At 37.3% G+C, this 20,244-nt stretch overlaps 1 long non-coding RNA gene across 1 annotated transcript in view; it reads right to left on the reverse strand.

Annotated features, from left to right (window-relative positions):
• Window positions 1-1,601: 1,601 nt before the first annotated feature.
• Window positions 1,602-20,244, reverse strand: part of LOC114035397 — a 33,203-nt gene continuing 14,560 nt past the window's right edge. Inside the window, exons 2-3 of the long non-coding RNA XR_003568219.1 lie at window positions 5,248-5,309; window positions 1,602-1,824 (exon numbers count right to left, since the gene is read on the reverse strand). This is a non-coding gene — a long non-coding RNA (uncharacterized LOC114035397). The remainder of the gene's footprint in view (window positions 1,825-5,247; window positions 5,310-20,244) is intronic.

Below are 20,244 nucleotides of genomic sequence, written 5' to 3' on the forward strand. Positions count from 1 at the left end.
TGTGGAGAGATAGACAGAGAGAGAGAGAGAGAGACAGAGAGAGAGAGAATGAGAGAGCACATAATAGGAGAGTACTGACAAGAGAGGAGAGGAGAGGAGTTGATGGCATTGACAATAGTAGAAATGGGGGACCAGATTTGAATGTGCACTTTTTTTTTTTACCAGCTGGATGCATTTTGGCAGGTAAGATTGTATAGAAAGTGGGATGCATGAGGAATGGGAATGAATCTATTTGCCTGGCTACTTTAATTCATCTTCCTAACCATGAAGAAAAAGGAGTTTTGCAATCTATTTTTGAACTTTCAGCTTCATATGATTTTAGATGACTTTTTCGAAAAAGCCTTTAGAAAGCTCAGCAGATTGGATAACCTGCTATGATGTCATACCCTGTTAGTAAAACCCAGGAGAGGCTGGGAAATATACCTAAGGAATTGAATGCTGTTTTAAAATATCCAATTCTTCTCTTTATTCCATTTGGTTCCAGGACTAAGTCACCTCAGCTCTTACCCCCTGTGAATTTCAGCAACATTCTGCTCCTTTGTGGACATCTGAAGTTGTTCAGACTTTGCCCTCATGTTTTTATAATGCCGCCAGGGCTTTCTATAATCACCTCACAGTGTACTGCCTGTTTTATTTTATAGTTTAATTTACACATTTTTAAACTTGGCCCTCCCCTGGCCCTTTCAGCTCTCCACACTCAGATGTCTGTAAACAGTGAGAAAAATTCCATTATGCTTATTTCTCAGGGCAGAAGGACAATTTCTGTAGTCTCAAGAGCATGTTTCATGAATTTCCTCAATGGAGGTTTTTCCATTTCCACAGTGTGTCTATTAGTAATTCTGCAGTTGGGTGAAAATAGTGTTTCCTGCCTTATCAGGTAAATTTAATTTGCATATTTCCATTATTTTCCTATTAACAGGTACTGTTCTGTAACAATGGAATGATATAAAATACAGGCACACAGGCAGTGAGGCATCAAGCTCTCGGGGCCACTTCCAGAGATTATATCCCTGTAATGAAGAAGCAAGAGGAGAGGGGGTAACAATAGGTTTTTTTTTTTTTAAGCAATTCAGGGATGAAATCAGGATTTGATCTGATGCAACATGACTTGCTAGCAGCCCAAATAGACTATCAAATGATCCATATGAAATTCAAGCCTTAGTATAATCCTCCAATTATGTCCATTGTTCTTTCTCAAGCCTGAATGCCATGCATAATAGTATGCAAATTGGAATTTAGTTAACAGGCTTTTCTCTCAGTCTATTCACTTTAATTATGACCTCCATTTTCTTGTTTAATTTGTGTGTGAGACATCCTGGTGTACTTAGAAATATGACAGTTATGAAAGAAAAATGAAGGTAAGTCTGGCATCTAGATTATACACACTTTGAACCAGTTATCTTAGCTAAAAAACGGGCTTCATTTTGGCTTAGTTATCTCTTCTACCTCTGTGATCTCTAGCTTCTGAGCAAACTCATTTCCATGTATTTTAAAAACCAATTTTGAATCCTTCATGCTGTTACGATATATACCATTATTTTTATAAAGGAGATAACAACTAAGATACTATGTAAATAAAAAATATAATCAAATCAAATCAATTAAGAAATGAAAGAATGCTTTTTAGTTCCCATGGTGTATAACCCTTGAGATATTGGCGATGATGATGATGAAGATGATGATGATGACCGTCACTTAAATTGTCCCTCAAGGTCTGCAGAATACTTTTCATACATTATCTCATTTGTTCACAACACTGTGAGGGAGGAGTTACCATTACTCATTCCATTTCAGGCTGGTCTTCTTTGTCTGGCCTCCTTCTGCCTTCAGAGAAAGGGGAGAAATGACATTTCATCAGCTTCCCTTACTGATCCCCTTTCCAACTTGATTATTACTTCCTGAAGAGGTCTCTACTGTGAGGTCAAACCCCTAGGGATTTTAATAATCTACCTTAATTTTCCTCAGTGATGAACAAACTCCCACCCTGGTCATAACTTCCCTATCCCAGTGATTCTGAACTCCCACTATTATCATTCAAATCCTATTTTCCATCACCCAATGGCTAATCCCTTACTCCCATTCACCTCACTCAACCTCCCCCCTCCTCCACCAATGTCTCTTACTAAAAGCTACCTACCCTTTCCATTGTTTTCTAGGATGCCTGTTCCACAGGTCACAAACTTGTTTTCATCTTAAATCTTTTACTTTCTCACTCCTTCCATCTTTTGGTTCTCAGCTCTAGCTCCCTCCCGATGACAGACACTTTATGGACTCCCTTTTCTAGTACTGGGTGCACTTTCACTCAATCCCCTGACTCACTGGTCTGCATGGGGGAGTTGGAATACTCCTTTTTTCTCATTGGCACTTCCAGATGTTCCCTCTACCACCATCATTCAGGAACTTCTTCTAGGCTTATTCAATCCATATGTATGACCCAATGAAAATTATAGTAATTGCTGTTATTGATCTTCAGAATACTCCTCTTCTTTCGTCAGTGATTTCGGTCTGGCTCAGAGTCTCATTCTCTCCTCCACACCTCCTTCTCTCACACTAGGAGACTTCAACCTATTCAATGACATTCCCTCAAACACCCTAACTTCCCAGTTCCTCAGTTTACTAATTTCGCATGACCTACCCCTCTACCTTACCTCAGTTACACTTATAGTAATACCCTTGGTTTTGCCATCAACCATGAATCCACCACTTCCATGTTCATGAACTCTGAAATCTACTAATTTGATAACAATCTGTCACCATTATACCTCTCCCTCTGCCTTGCACCCCTTAATCCTGTTCTTTATCCTTACTATGATCTTCAGTCCCTTAAGCCCTCAGTTCTTTTCTATGCTATCATTTCTGCACTATTTACATTCTTCCCCTTTCCCCATCTTGACTACTTGATGAACCAGTTCACCTATAGGATGGATGTCTTCTTCTCTCTATTCCCTAGTCTACTCTCTTATCCTATTGGTAATCTTGCTCTGCCAAGCCTCAGTCTGAGATTTATCCCCTGCCTTCCCTCTAACTCATGTGCTGCTGAACAAAGCTTGAGAAAATCATGATATTGTGATGACTGGGTCCACTACAAAACTAAATTACATAATTTCATCTAAGCCCTCATTGTAGTAAGCCAACTCTTTTGTATCTCTTTAATTGATTTGCTATCCCATTCACCACAGCAGCTTTTCCAAATCTATTCATCCCTCCTCAATCTTCCCATGACTTCCCCTCACTCCACCCTCTCAGCTAAGAACCTTGCCTTAAATTTCACTGAAAAAAATGAGATCATTTGCAGGGAGTTCTCTCTCCCCTCCTCTTGATCTCACATTCTTTAGATGCCTTTTACCACTATTACTTCCTTTACCCCTATCTTACATGAAGAAATGGCTCTTCTTGCCAAGACAAACCCCTCTATCTATACTAGTCATCCCATTCATTCTCTCTTTTCCAACAGATTGCCTCCTATTGCTTCTACTCTCTCACTTAGCTTCATTTTCTACCTGTCTACCAGCTGACTATTTATTGCCTACAAACATGTGCATATCTCTCCCATCCCCAAAATACCCTCACTTAATTCCCATTATATGTTGTCACATATGTTTCCTTCATTTTGTGGCTAATCTCCTTGAGAAAGCCATCTATAATTGATGGCTCCAAAACTTATCATTCAACCAAAACTGTTTCCTTCAAAGTTAACAATGATTAATTGACAAATCTAATGACCTTTCCTCCATTGTTGTCTTTCCTGTTGTCTCTGCAGCCTTGGACACTTTTGATAATTTTTCCTCCTGGACACTCTCTTTTCTCTGAATTTTCATGGTGCTGCTCTCCTCTTGTTCTCCTCCTACCCATCTTCTGTTTCTCCGTGTCTTTTGTAGGATCTTCATATAGGTCACTCAATAATAACGAAGAATGTTCCCCTAAGGCTTTGTCTTGGGCCCTCTTCTATTTTTTCCATACTATTTTGTCTGGTGATCTCATCAACCCCTATGCATTCAACCACCATCCCTATGCTGATGATTCTCAAATTTGCTTGTTCAAGGTTTGCTAACCTCTCTCCTAACATCCAGACTTACATATCTAACTGTTCATTAAACCTTTTGTACTAGATGTTCCATAAATATCTTAAATTCAACATCTCCAAAACTCAACTCATCTTTCCCTCCAACACTCCTCCTTCTAAACTTATCCATTACTGTCCAAGATACCTCTATCTTGCAAGTCACATAGGCTCATAATCTAGGTGTCATCCTCAACATTCTCACTTTCTTTCACCTCCCTCCATATCTAATCTGTTGCCAAATATTATTAATTTTACCTTCTTAACATCTTCCATTTTAGCTTCTTTCTCTCCTTTGCCACTGCCACCACCTTGATACAGACCCTCATTACCTCATGCCTGGGTTATTGCAATGGCCTACTGCTAAAGCTCAGGTTTGACCATATCACTTCCTTTCAATAAATTCCACTGGCTCCCTATCACCTTCTGATTAAACATAAAATTCTATGTTTGGTGAACAAAGTCTTTCATAACCTGGCCCCCTCCTATCTTTCTGTATCTCCTTATTCCTTATTTATTACCATGCATTCTGTGATCTAGTGATACTGGTTGTTGAACAAGATACTGTAACTCCTGATTCCAGGTATTTTCACTGACTGCCTCTGTTCCTCCATGCCTGCAATTCTCTCTTTTTCTATGCTTCTTTCAAATCCTGACAAAATGCTACCTTTTCCAAGAAGCCTTTCCCAGTCCTCTTTAATTACATCTGCTCTGTAACTCATACCCCCTCAGTAGTCCCTGCCCCTGGGGCCCTTCCCTTTCTTCCTCTGATTGGAGACAACAAAAGGTAGACACCAGAGAGGAGGGTGTCCAGAGCAGCCACCTCATAATTTCCCATCCAACCAGCCTCAATTTCACCCTCTCCCTTTTTCAGCTTCTTTTTATGTGTTGTCTTTCCCCGTTAGATGGTGAGCTCCTTGAGGGCAGGGAATATCTTTGGTTTTTCTTTGTGTTCTTAGTGCTTAACACAGAGCCTAGCATATAGTGGACACTTAATATATGCTTCTTGACTCATTTATTGTCTTACTCTTTTATAGATGAGGAAACTGTCTTGAAGAGGTTAAGTGACTTGCCCAAGGCCTCATAGCTAGATGAAGTCTGAGGTGAGATTTAAAACCAAGTCTTCCTGACTCCAAAGCCAGCAGTCAGTGGCATGAATATTACTTTGGGGGATCATATCCACATACCTAGGATACCCATTTACTGCACAACTCGGTACTCTTCTTCCATGCACAGTGGTCCCAAGGTCCTGGTGGAAATAATACAAGATTTGGAATCAGAGGACAAAAAATAAGCTCCAATTGAGAGGGATGGAACACTACGAGGCACTTCAAAAAATCTGTAAGAGAAACTGTGTGATGCATTGAAAAGAGGATTGGCCTTGAAGTCAGAAACACCTGGTTCATGAAATCAAAGACTTAGAGTTAGAAGGGACCTTAGCGGTGGACTCAAAGTCAATGTTGTCTTCAAGTCCTTCATTTGATCCATAATAACTGTGTGACCATGGACAAGTCACATAGCTTCTGAGGTAACAATGAGAAGATGAAAACCAAATGGGTTTCCAATAGACATCAATGGAAGAAGTTTCCGCATTCCATATACTAATCCATTCACAAGTCTGGTTAAGCAACAATAACAACAACAACAACAACAAATCATTCTAAACCTTCTAAACCTTCTAAAACTATCCACTGACAGATAGTACTGAGTTCTTGACCAGATAAGGTCCAAATAAAACTTTTTCAGGAGTGGTTTTCTTTTAGTCAACAGATTATCTTTTTATCTGGATTTCATTATACTATGAAAAGAGTGGTACTCTCACAGTACATTGTACTATGAAGAGACTCCTCCTCTTCCAGGCATTTATATTTGATTCTTGTTCTACTACCTAGAAATAGGTGTCCCTTTCTCTCTCTTAAAGGTACACTTTTCTCTTTTAAAGACCCAGCTTTTATCCTTACTGGGTCGTTGTTATTAAACCCAAACTCAACACAGAAGAAAATGTTTCTACCCTTCCCCTATACAAATACAATTTTAAATAGCATACTCATTTCTTAAAAATAAAGCCACAGGACCAAGAGTTTCTCTAACCAGACATTTGGATGAAAGCTTACTAAGCTCTGCCTCATCTGCCTGATTAGTTCCCCCTGACATTTTATAACAGCATAACTATACATTGAACAGCTATAGTAGCTTAGTGAAGCCACCTATTACTAAAATGTGAACAATCAGCATCTTTGCTTAGAATGTTGTGTTCTGTATTGTTTTTCCCCCATCTCTATGATACACACCCATTAGAATGTGAGCTCTCATAGGGTAGGGACTGTCTTGCTTTTCTATTTATATCTTTAACACTTAGCACAGTGATTTGTACATAGTGCTTAATAAATGCTCTTTCATTTATTCATTTATAGAATGAAACACAAAGAAGAAAAGGAAAAAAAATTTTTAGGAGGGAAGCTGGATCATCCCCATTATCTTCTTAGTGTTACTGCATAGCTTAGTTTAAAAATTCAAATGATTAGCTCTTTTGGTAGGCTATTCAATAATCCATTCAGAGCCAATGCATGGGAAATTTTATAAGAAATCTTTGAGGTGTCTAATTTTTCTCAGTCATCAAGATTTTGACCTGGAAGATTGCATAGCCAAGTGATAAGAAGTCCCAAAAAAGCAGTGGGTGAACCAGCCAAGGTTAAAGGAGAAAGGGGTAATAGAAGTCTTCCATAGAGCAATTTAACTACAGATTTCGAAAAGTATCCTCTAAAGTTTCAGTTTGGCTCTAAAGCCTCCCTCCCCTCCCCCAAAGGCTGGAAGGCAGAATTGTTTTATAAACTGGCATTAATTGGCCATTTGAAAAGAACTTTTTTACTTTAATGTTGCTTCATGGTGATGTCCAACACATTCTCGTAGCTGTGCTCATTTTAGAATAGCACTGGACCAGGAGAATGGGGTTCAAATCCTGTGTGTTTCATCTACAAATTGGGTGACCATGGGCAAGTCATTAAACCCACCTGTGCTTCAGTGTGATCATCATGAATGAAGGAGTGAGTGAATTAAAAAGAATAGGTTAAACATTTACCATATACAAAATGCTGTGCTTAGCATTAGTGATACAAATAAAAAACCAAGATAGTCCTTGATCTCTGGGAGCTCACATTCTAATAGGTGGAGTGTTCATTCAGCTGCAAGGTAAATAAAAAGTTCCACCACTTTAGGGTGCAGTAGCAAAGTAGATAGTAATGCATTTTCTTTATTGTCATTTCCACAGATAAACTTTATCCATAAAGTGGGAATGAAGTAGCTATCTCACAGTGTTGTCAGGAGTCACTTTGCAGATTCATTCTAAGAACAATGACTTGTAAACTGTCAATGTGAGTTGTTATTATTAGACTGGGGAGTCACACAGGACATCTGGAAGGCACCTTAGCAATCTGGAAATTAGGATCCCAGGATCAGAGATCCAGAGCTGGAAAGGATTTCAAAGGTCATCCTGCTCAACTCCCTCATTTTACAGTAGAAGAAAGTAATGGATTTTTGTAAGCTTATGGAAATCACAGACTACTATAGTAGTAGCTTGCAGTGATTTGGGTTAAACTTGATCTATTTTTAATATTGGCAGTTAGGGCAGGTATTTATGATCCCTCATGCTAAAGATGTTATAAATTCTAATTAAGCCATCCCTCCTAGTGACAAGGGAGTATTTGATTTCTACCCCTAAGAGATAACATGGGTTGCACAATGTTGATATTGCCTAATAAATTATCCAACAAATAAATTAGGACTGTAGCAAAAAAGCCCCCCAAAAACCCAAAAACCTTAACAGAGAAACTGTAAACATGTTGTTCTCCCATTTTCTTTAAAGATGCTCAATGAGAAAGAAATATGCCAGTTTATATTATTACCATACAAGCATAAAATAGTAGTGAGAATAAAAAAATACATTTTTTCCTAACTAAAAATAAACAATTTAAAGCTGTAAAACCCCTACAGTAGTCAAGTCTTTTTATAGCCAATAATCACAAAATTAAAATATTCAGTGTTAAGGAGATCAGTGCTTTAAAGCTGTTTAAACTATTTCCTCAAGGGTCTCAAAGTCTTTTATGAATGCTAAATAAGACCCCTTATATACTCTTGAGGTTTTGAAGATACTATTCTCACTTTACAGAAAAGGAGACCTTCCACTTACCACAAGGAATTAGCACATTCCTGATGTAAAAGCCTACCAGAGACTGACTAGCTTGGGAATGGACATTATGGGCTTGACTCCCAAGTCTCTCTGCGATCTATTAGACTCTGCATATAAATTGAGCTGCTGGTGGGCTTTCGCAGCTTCTGGTGGGGATACACTGGTTTTAGAACAGGTTGTGCTGAGGTAATTTGATACACATCCTCTATAATGTTTATGCTGGGGGTATCTCTAAGCATGGAAACCCTGCAGGCTATAGATTGGCAATGTGCCAGAAGCCTAGAGGCAACAACTAATTTACACACATTTGCATAATTCCAGGATCAAAAATAAAGGTGCACAACCACAACATTTACTGTGCTTGAATCATCTACTAGAGATGTTGAGGAATTACTTCTTGGCTGATTTTTGCCAAGAATGGAACCCTGAAGTTGATCAACTTTAGTGAGCTTTACATGTGCAAGGAATTTTTTAATGACATGTAAGTAGTGGAAAACTTTTTTTTTCTTATTTGGTGTCAAGAGAAGTGTGGGTGAATCTTGGCTCAGCTACTTTCTACCTCTAAGATCTTGGGCAAGTCATTTAACCTCTGTAGGCCTCGGTTTCTTCTTCTGTAAAATGAGGATATTGGGCTAAATGACCTCAGAGTCCCTTCCAGTTTTAAGTCTTTGGTCCTATGAGCCTATGAATGGTATAGTATGACATATAGTAGAGACAGATTGTGGCAGTCAAGGGGGTAAATGAAAAGGTGTTCCTAAGAATGGGGAAGGTAAATACAAAAGAGATTAGGGAAATACCCTATGAAGGGGAGCAGTGATTAATGGTGAAATTATAATTTGTGTTAAGCAACTTCTGCACACTTAGACCAGTGTACTTTCTACCCATGATGTCTGACTTTTGCTCTACCATGTTGGGTGGGCATCACAATGGATCTACTCATACTCTTTTCTTCTAAGGACAACATATTGGTAACTATAATAATGAATCCTTATTATACCCCAGAACTAATTCTATAGTAATCAAATCCCTGCCCTTCTCCCAAATCTGAATTAAAAAAAAATATCACACACTTCTTGATCATGACTAGGCATAAATTTCCTTTCTCTTAAATGCCATCTCTATTTATTTTGCACAAATCAACAAAACTGTCGCAAGTTAAGTTTTTTAAGCCTGGTTCCTTTTTTTTGGCTGGATCTTATGATTCTTAAACAGTTCACTGACACAACTCTATACAGCAATAGACACACAATAGCTCCCCTAAGCAATCATTTGTGAGTAATTTCCTTTCCATGTTATTTAAAACCCAAATTATTATCATATTCAATTTGGCTAAAAAAGAGCACAGCAATCATGCTGTGAAAGGACAACTAAACAAACACCAGAGAGGTAACTAGTTGCTCTGTGTCTGCCAGTCACAGGGAAGAGGTTAGAGAAATTCATCTAAGTCTGGGATCAATTTCTTGACGATGATAGATGAGGAGTAAGGTACTGAACAGATGGAAAAGAGAATAACTAAAGAAAACTAAGCACCTGATCCCGATTACACACACATACAGGTGTTGATAGACATTTGCAAACCTTCCATTAGATATAGGCAACATGATCATTCTGGAATAAATTGAGGGGAGTTCCTAAGGCTCAAGAAGGAGAAAAACATGAGTTTCGGATTTGCAATGGGAAAATGAAGAAAATGGGACAACTATTGCTTGGTAAAAACACTTGGAATAGAAAACGTATCTCAATTTTCATATATTTTGCATAGCAGTTGGCATCCTATGAGCTTTTAATAAACATCTCATAATTTAGGAAGAGGCATGTATGGGATAGAACAAATTTGAGATATTTCTCCCCCTGCCCCCATAGAATCTATAATCCTTTTGTGTACATACAGGACAGTAATGGAAAGAGACTAGACTTGTGATCATACAACCAAACACTGATACTATTCAGTAGTTGAAGAAATAGCAGGAAAGTAAGACAAAGCATAGAAAAAAGAATGGTATTAGGTCGAATAAGTGCTTTAAATGGAGCAAGGAAAGTATCTGAGCCTATTCAGTATGACTGCCATAGCCATGTATTCAAACTCTTCCCAATGTTGTTTCTGTGGGTAATCTGCTTACGAGAGTCAGGAGTGTTTCCTTCCTCTAGTTCAACTATAAATTCTCTTTTAAAAGTTCCCCCAATTGAGTTTTAAAATAAAAAATAGAATTCTATAATATCTCCATAGCTTTCCATTAACTTAACCTCCCTAAGCACATAACTTTTTTTTAAAGCTTTTTAATACAGTCCTCTCAATGGGATTATCTCCCTCAAATTTGCAGCTTTTTGGGGGGAGAAGAAATTTTACTAATATTTAATAATGTTGTAAGGTCTAATTAATTCATGTTTTTGAAATGTTCCATTGAAAATCATGATTTTTGTTAAAGTTACTTTTTCATTCCATTCAAATGAATTGAGTTCTTTGAAACATTCCCAATGGACTGGAAAAAGATTTTTGTTCATGGAAAAAGGCATGTTAAAGAAGATTACATTGGGGATTACTATGCCAGAAGACAGCTCTTAAACAGGGAAAAATTTTAGTGCATAGAGAAAATTGCAGTATGTGGAGGATAGCCAGGAGGAGGTTAGCTCTTTTGAAAAGTGATTTTACTTAGCTTAAATGACTGGGTTGAAAATTAAGCAAAGCTTTTTAACCTTAGGTAAATATCTGTGCTATCCCCTAGAGTGAATGAGGAATCCCTTGCTTAATTCTTGAAGGAATATTAGGTTTTTTTTTTTTAACAAAAAGAAATAATGGTCTTATAATTTGATAAACTGCTGTTTTTCCCATGATAATCCACTTTGCAAAGTAACAATTTTGTATAGGCAGTTGGGAATCATTCTGGTAAGTACGGATTTTGTTCCCTTTCATTGGTAATGCATTTGTGATTTGGGATATAAGGCATCCCAATATGGTTCACACAGACCAGATCCAATCTTGTCAGCTAAACCCCAAAGGGTCTTTTTCACTTTCTCTTGGGCTCAGTACATTCCCAGGAGGAATTTATTCTAAAAACAAAGCAAAACAAAAACTCCAATATAGTCTAGATCAGAGGTTCCCAAACTTATTTGGTCTACTACTCCCTTTTTCAAAAAAAAAATTACTCAGTACCCCCCTGGAAATCTACTTTCTTTAACCCTTTAATATTATTTTTTGAAATTTGTGTCATTTAAAAAATATAAAACATTTTTAAATGACATCTTAAATTTAGTAATTTCTTGTAAATTTGTTTTTTTCTGCATTGAAATTTTGATGATGCAATATTGCATCATGTAACCATATACTATCATCTTGTAAACAAGTCATTACATGCATATATTCCTGCCAATGCATGCTGGACTTCCCTAGAATGTGGGACAAGCTTGTTTGCCAACTCTTGTTTGTTGAGACCTGTTGGCAGACTTGACCACTGGTGAGTTATAACTTGCATTTTGTGTGTTTATTTTCAAAATAATGTAATCACTATGACTTTAACTTTGTTACACAATAGATGAAACATGTGTGAATGGTTTTTCCAAATTTTCTTCTCTTCTCTTCTTTCCTTATGCTTCCACTGCCACCTTATTTTTATTCAGTGCCCCCCAATTGTACCTGAGGCTACTACCAAACTTCTGTCCCAATCATTCTAGTGCCCCCCAGGGGGCAGTATCGCCTACTTTGGGAACCTATGGTCCAATGTAAGGAGCTTTGAGACTAGAGTCTAATGAATCCTGCCAGGGATATGTACTATCTGTCTGACCTCGGGCAATTCATTAAGCCTCCTTTAGCTTCAATTTTTTTTTATCTGGAAATGAAAGGAATGGACTAGGTGACCTCTTAGGGCCCTTCCAATTCTATCTATGAGATAGCACTATGTAGATGGACAAAGGGCCCATGGAAGGGGTCCAAGGATGTGGAGGAGCACACCTGACTATCCATTGCTAAACAGTACTTCAAGCCACTGAAGTTACGAAAGTCCCTGGGTGGAGGGTTGCCTAATATGTCTGTCATTACTCTCTTTACTCCTAGTTCTATCTGTTTATGTTAATTTTAAATAAAATTTTATTAATGAAGCATTGATCCTTGTGAGTCTATGTAAAGGGAGTTGACTACTACCCTTGTGAGGGTTATAGAGGTGTCAAATACTAAAATTCCTAGTTATCCAGGTGGGGCAATAAGCCAGAGAAGTCCTCCAAAATGTATCCAGGCCCTTTACTTCAGGGAGAACTCTCTGGCAAAAGGCATACATAATTTTTAACTGGTGATCCTTTATGGAGATGGGAAATTTCAAGCCCCCTTTCTCACAGGGAGCTTCTTATATGCTTTTTAGTTCTCTTCAATGATGCCAACTGGATAACAATATTTTTCCTCCTCAGAAACTAAAAATCACTTTGCTTACACCTCTCTTTTGTACTTATTATATCATCTTGAATTAACATTCTTCATGCACGTTTGTATTGTACCTTGACTTTCACTACACTGTAAGCTCTGTGAGAAGAGGGACCTTGTTTTATTGGTCTCTATATGCTACAACACCTAGCACAGTGCTCTGCACACAATACATGTTTAATAAATGATTCTTGAGTTGAATTAGATTGGTGTAGGCATGAGAATTGTTATGTTATAAGATACTAAAGGCAAAAGTTATATTTTAATTTAATTGTAGACTTTTAGCACAAAAGGGTAGCTAGTAGTTTGGGTGTTGGACAGAACTTTGTTATCTGACACACTGCTTTCCTGAATTATTGTATTTTTTTCATATTCTAATACCTACTTTTCTTTTTCACTTTTTTCTTCATTCTCATTCAGGCAATTCCCTTTCTTGACTCAATTCCCTTTCTCAATTCCTTATTTATAGCTGCTACTACCTCTCTTCCATATTTAGTTTAAAATCCCACTAGTTTCAGTTTTCTGCCTTAGGTATCAGGGAGCTGTTGATACTCTCTTCTTCAAAGAGAAGAGATCAGCCCACCTTGAATTCCTGACTTGGGGAAAAAGAGCTAGCTTGATTATATTTGACTACCACCAACATATCCTTTCCATACTACAATTGCTTTCCCTTCTACTAGATTTGAATAGCAAAAGACAATTCACTAGTGAAATGTATCTTTCTTGGCTACAGGATAAAGTCTCTGAATATTAGGGATTTCAAAAAAAATATAGAATTGACTGTAATTCTGTTTGCTGGCATGGCATTCAAGGACCTCCTATTACTTTCTGCTTTTATTTCCCTCTTGCTCCCTTTTTGCTTATTTCCTTTATTGCTCCCTTTCATGCACTTAACATTTTAACCAACTGACCTACTTGCCATTCTCCAAACACCTTATGAGCATTCACATTTTCATGTTTTGATCATGTTGTCTATTCTTTCTGGAATAACTTCCACCTCCTATCTATTTATTGAAATCCTATTCATCCTTCCATGATCTTTTCAAATGCCACTTTCTCTATGGAGACTTCCCTCATTCCCTAGCAATAAACAATTTTTCCTTTTGCTTTGTTCACATGGTACTGTGAGTAAAGTATAATACTAAAGTACTCTAAACAAAGTGCAATATTTATATCTTTCACATACTTCATAATATTCCATCTTTTATTGTAGTTTTAATATATATTTTATCTGCTTTGAGATCTTATTCAACATTGCAGTGTTTTGCCAGATACCTTATACACAGAAAGCCCATTATTAATATTTTCTGTTTGTTATTAATGGGATTCTTTGGGGCAAAAAATTTTTAGTGGTGGACTGGAGAGAACCAGCCACCATTGTTGCTATTAAAGGGGCAATTAGTTGAAGTTAATTAGTTGGGATATCAAGCCAGGGCAGAGGAAGCCCCTGAAAATTGATTTATGCATCAAATGTAGGGAGAAAGGGATAAGGTAAGATAAGATTTTGTATTACTTTTTAGGAGAATTTGAATCTATCTTTCTGCTTACAAACATGATAGTACTTCTTTATATATCTTGAATTGATTAACAATTTCAATTTCTGCTTTCTTTACAGCTCTGGCATATGATGCTTCACCCTTTACCCTCCCTAGTCACTTTCACCAAGTGCTCCTCTCAAGTCTCATCATGGCAGAAGAGACCAAGGTTTCTTGAAGAGTATTCCAGAAAAGCACAAGATCCGGCAGGTCCTACTGAACTGGCAGGGGCTTGCATAGGAGGTATGGAGATAAACTATCTTCTGAAGACAAAATAACTAAACAAGGAGAAGATAAACACTAAAAGGTTAGTCATCACCAGGCAATAAATGTTCTGACCACATTAACTCATTCACCCATATGCTCTTGTGAGGAAGCACTTCAATCTTTGGTATAGATTTTCTGAAGTATCCTTTTGGATCCAGCAATTGACTCCAAAAGGTCCGAGTTTTCCTACCATAATGGAGAAAATTCTAAGAAGTTTCTTTTGCAATAACATCATAGCAGTAGTGATAAACAGGTAGATTGAAAATGTGACAATCCAACAAGGTTTATAAGCTATAATTGTCTTTAACACCTATTTAGAAAAACCCCCAAAAACTTTGAATTCCAAATTCTCTCCCTTTCTCCTGCCCCTTCCCCACTCATTGAGAAGTCAAGCAACATGATATAAATTTTACGTGTGAAGTCAGGCAAAGCATATTTCTATATTAGCCATAAGCTGTAGTTGTCAAAAGGATTTTGAATATGGTCTCCTTAAATTTTTTTTTGTGGAACCAGAAAAGGGTTGTCATCTATTGATTTGAGCTAGCGTTTTGTATGTAATCCCTTTGTTTTTAGTCTGTTTCCTGCACCATAGCAATAGGTTCCAGACTATTTCAAATTCTAACCCATTTCTTTCTGCTGCTTCTTCTAATGGCTCAGTAACCTTAGCAATAATTACATCAAAAAATATCAAGCACTGCTGCCAGTGGCCTTTTAAATCATCATTACAATTCTTATTCTGAACAGAAATTAAAGCAAATTTTATCATTTGAGCAATAAGATGGAACATCATAAATATTTAACTTCTTCCTATAATTATCCATGCTGAACAAGATGACGCGGTGCTTTAATAAGCTTACTGCAGAATTTGTGTTCGTTTGTTCTTGGGCAAGAAAAGGAAAGTTACTGTTTGAGGATGGCAAGCTTCACATATTTGGCTAACTTAAGCTGATGGGTTTAGGGACATCCAGGTTGTTGGCAATCCATGGGAATACCACACAATCATGTACGATTGTTGTAATCAAACATGAGTAACTGAAAGTAATAGACTTATCATCCTCTTCTCTTTTCTTCTTCTGAAATCTTTTCAGGGAGAAACTTAAAAAAAATCACCATCCATTTTCTTTCCCCAGGGTTATTAGTCTTTAATAGCAATATTGCTGTGAATGAATAGGTTTTATGTTGATATTTGAACAGCCCAGACAATTCATTCTTACATGATCCTGATTCAACACTTTCATAGTAAGGGAAACTTTACTGCCTAGATGAGAAAATCATAGACTTAGAGCTGGTAAGGACATTAGAAACAATATCCTCAAACCTCCTAATTTTACCAAAGATGAAACTGAAGCCTTTTAAGGGGATGTAACTAGCCAGATGTCACACTGATTTGGTAGCAGAGCTGGGAATAAACACTGGGAGTCCAGACTCCCAGTCCAAGAGTGTATTTCTATTATGCCACACTGTTTCGGTCATGTTATTTTATTATAACAAAAAGGACTATGAGGGAAGAACAGTTCAGACTCTTTGAGTAATAGGTCTGATGAGAATAAACTAGAAAAATAATGGAAAAGAAAAAAGAAAGGAAGGAAGGAAGAGAGAAAAGAGAAAGATAATCCACATTAGGAATAATTTGTATTCTTAGAAGTACTTCACTTTTTGGACACTAATTTTTTTTTCATTCATTCCATTAGCATTTATTTATTTGAGATTATTTTTTCTCTTTTTATTAATTAATTAATTACTTTTTAGTTTTCAACATTAACTTCCATAAGATTTTGATTTCCAAATTTTTTCCCCATCTCTCCCCTCCCCCAACCCCAAGACAGTATGCATTCTGAATACCCCTTCCCCCAATCTGCCCTCCTTTCACCCACACCCCCTTCTCTTATCCCCTTCCCCTTCTGTTTTCCTGTAGGGCAGGATCCATTTCGATGTCCCATTGCCTATATATCTTATTTCCCAGTTGCGTGTAAAAACAATTTTATCATTCACTTTTAAAACTCTGAGTTCCAAATTCTCTGCCTTCCTCTCTCTTCACCCACCCTCACTGAGAAGGCAAGCAATTCGATATAGGTTACACATATGTGGTCATGCAAAATACTTCCAAAATAGTCATGTTGTAAAAGACTAACTACATTTCCCTCCATCCTATCCTGGCCCCCATTTATTCTGTTCTCTCCTTTAACTCTGTCCCTCCTCAAAAGTGGACACTAATTTTTTGAGAAAAAACGGAGCAGTCCCTATATAGTCTTCTGAAGGGAGATGATTTCAAATGAAAGGCAATTAACAGAATGTTGATCCTTTAGGATCCAGGCCAATTGTTCATCTCATTTTCTTATGGATTTAATGAAGTCCACACTTACTTAGCCTGTTTGACAATAAAGGGATTATTCAACATCTCTTTATTCTGTGGTGAATCAGAAGTACACTGTGACATCCATGACACTGACTGGTGCCACAATAGGGCTGAAACATTTATTGCCCCAAGTCTTCATTTATGTTCATCTGTAGGAGCTCTTTCTCATCATAACTTGGAAGGACTCAGTGACACTAGTAGTGCCCACTCTGAAAGCTTCTGCAGAGTATTTAATTACTACGTGTTTCCCTGCCTGACTAGGGAGAAAACATATAATACCAAGTTTAATCATCACTTTGGCAGGTAGTGCCTGAGCTTCCATGTTAATTAATCTTTAATGCCATTAATTGGCTGTCTGCACAATGACAAGAAAACGGGATAAACATTGTTCACAAATCAATTTGCTTCTCATTCTAACCAGTCTGTTGTCTTCATAGTGGATAAAAAATAATTATAGGCCTTTCACTAACTGGACTTCCAGTGTCCAGCTGATAAGACTGTTTAACCAAGAAAATATTCTGGCCATGTTCCTTGGCTGCAGATATGCTAATTGAGAATTTTTCACCTTCTTTGAAATGGACTCATTTGTTTGGTGCGGATCAGGTATAAGATAAGGAAGGCAATATCATAAGGTCTCTCTATTTCCTGCTTGTTGATTTCCTTTCTTATTGAATTTGCCCTTAGAGTTTGTTTTGACATTCAGAAGTCACTGAGAAATTGTTTCTGGACTTGGATATGATCCAGAAATATTATTTCCTCAACCTCTCATCTGATGCAAGCTCCATGATGTATAGCTTGATTAATTTCATATGCCATTGTTGTTACTAGGCAGGAGTGATGTTAGAACTAACATAGCCTGTATCTATTTAATTCTAGTAGGAGCTCTGCTATTCTGTCCTGATGGAGGAGGTCACGAAGCACAGGTAGGACAAGCTGACATATTTTAATAGGATGAATGCATTTGAATGCAAGTTTAAAAGTCTTATGAAAGAGAAGGCTTTTTCTTGCCCTCAAATGCTATTCTTACATTTGGCCTTCGTTGATTCTGACCTCTGACAGTAAGAAAGCCAGTTTTTCATTTTTGTTGGAATGGTAGGTGAAGGGGATAAATTACATTTTAAATCTTTGTTCAAATATTTAGTTGGGTTTTTATAAAAATGGTTTTGTACCAATCTATATTTACAGTATTATGACTCCTTCAGTTTCTGATTCCAACTCTACTTAACTAAGGTAAATAAATTGAGGTTGTGGAGCCAGAGTGTCAAAAGAGGCAGGGGTGGGGAATGCGGATGGCTGGGGCACTGTAGGCTGGAGAGCAGTGGGGTGAAGGAGAGAAATTTTCCTTCCTTCCACCTCCTAAATTTCACTCTTAGGCAAACTAAAGAGTGAAAAAGGCATTTTGCTATAGAAAGGAAGGGAATTAGTGAAGGTATCTTAGAGAGGCTTATAGTAACAAGAACTGATTCTTTTCTGGGCATGCTTTAGGGTTTGTATTCAGGTATCTAGGCAGTGTAAAGTGCCTGTGTATATAGTAGCATGCAGAAAAGGAAGGCATCAGTCTGCCTCTTAAGAAAACATACTGGCTGTATCCTAGCTGACAATGCAAGCTTTCTTCCCAATCATGCTCATTTTGTAGATAAGGAAACTGAAGTTCAGAGTCAGTCTCAAAATAATGATTATGATGGCTAACATTTTTATGTATCAGGCACAATTATTATTTCATTTGATCCTCATGACAACACTGAGAGATAGGTATAGTGTTATTCCTATTTTACAGATGAGGAAACTGAGGGAAATAGAGGTTAAATGATTTGCTTAGGGTTATATAGCTAATAGGCAGCTGAGGCTGGATTTGAATTCTGATTTTACTGACTCTAGGCCCAATGCTTTATACACTGTGCCACCTAATTGCCCCATATCTTATTTTCCCCTCAAATTTTATTTTTTGCTAGTTTTGTTATTCAAATCTTTGAATATTTGCCTATAATTTGCCTTGAAACCAAGGTCCCATTTAACAATGATGAGTTTTTGCTTTGCTCATCATTTTTAGCAATTAATCAACAAGTACTCTTGCGGTTATCTTGTCAAATACTAGAAAGCTGAGCTTGGGGTCATGTAATTGTTTTATACAGTTTAATGAAGGAGATAAATATATATGAATGCAATTAATTAATGTATCTGAAAAATTTGCAATGATTTGTTTTCTTTCACAAAAATCTTACTCTGCTGCCTCATAGTGGAAAGGGAGGTGGTTCTGGAAGGCCATGTCATTGAAGAACCATTTCTGTCAAGGAGGATAGGCTTTCAATTTTCTGATTAGACTATACGTCTATCATTTGAGGACCAGCACACTCCCTTGTGGAGAATGTCATCATTAAACTGACCACAGGTGAAATATTGTGGGACCACGGCAGGTCCCAAAGTCTATCTACAATGGAGGGATAGGTATAATTGGTTGGTGAAGTATTAATGTAACTGTCCTATACTAAAATCCTACTGCAGTACATCTTCATGCTACGGATGTCAGTTTAGTTTCTTAAAAGCTATAATTTCTGGGAATGAGCTCTGGCAGTTATCTCCAAGCTGGCACAGTTTAGGTATAGTACAGCTTGGTACCTTGAGAGTCTTATCTCCAGAAAGTTGGCCACCATTGGCTGCCATGATTTGTTTTTTGTCAGAGTAATTCATGAAGACCTCCTACCAAGGTTGTATGGACAGCATTGGCAGCGCGTGCACCCCCACCAAAGAAATTGCAGCACTTTTGAAGGTGAAGAATTTGTCTTGAATTCATAAGGATACTTTTAAGGAGGAGAGGTGAATTGGGAAATGTGTTAGCAGGTAATGGGGTTACTAAAAATAGGAGGGAGACATTAACATTGTTTAATAAGCTATCCACAGGACAGCAAGATGAGAAATTTGCAGGCACAAGTTGCATTTATACTGAAGTTAACATCTTCCCAGAGAAAGATTGGCATGGTACTTTTTTGGAGCCTTTTGTATTAATTGAGAAACATGAGGGCACTTATGTTCTGCTAGCTCTCCTCTATATACCCTAATTTTCAGGTCTTCTATTTTTACTGCAAACAACTGTTATTATTTTCCCTCTTATTTGCATAAGCATCAAGTCATTATTAGAATCTCAAAAGCACAGAACTACTTTGTATTGCAGCTTTTCTATTAACTTATATCACTTTTTGGGGAAGTCACTCTAACTTAATTATGCTTGCTTTCCAAGAGAATAATATTCTCTCTGGCTAAGATAATTAGGCAGCCCTAATTAACCTTAAAAAAGGAAAACATAGCCCTGTAAGTTGCTGGATCACCCTCATTAGATTAGTCTGGCTGGTTTTAACTGTCACACACACTATTGCTAATTTGCATATCATTTCCCATGGTTCTTAACACCATAACTTGTAATAAAACCATGTTTTA

Source organism: Vombatus ursinus, unplaced genomic scaffold, assembly GCF_900497805.2.
Source record: "Vombatus ursinus unplaced genomic scaffold, bare-nosed wombat genome assembly UNPS02009205.1, whole genome shotgun sequence".
Taxonomy (NCBI): domain Eukaryota; kingdom Metazoa; phylum Chordata; class Mammalia; order Diprotodontia; family Vombatidae; genus Vombatus; species Vombatus ursinus.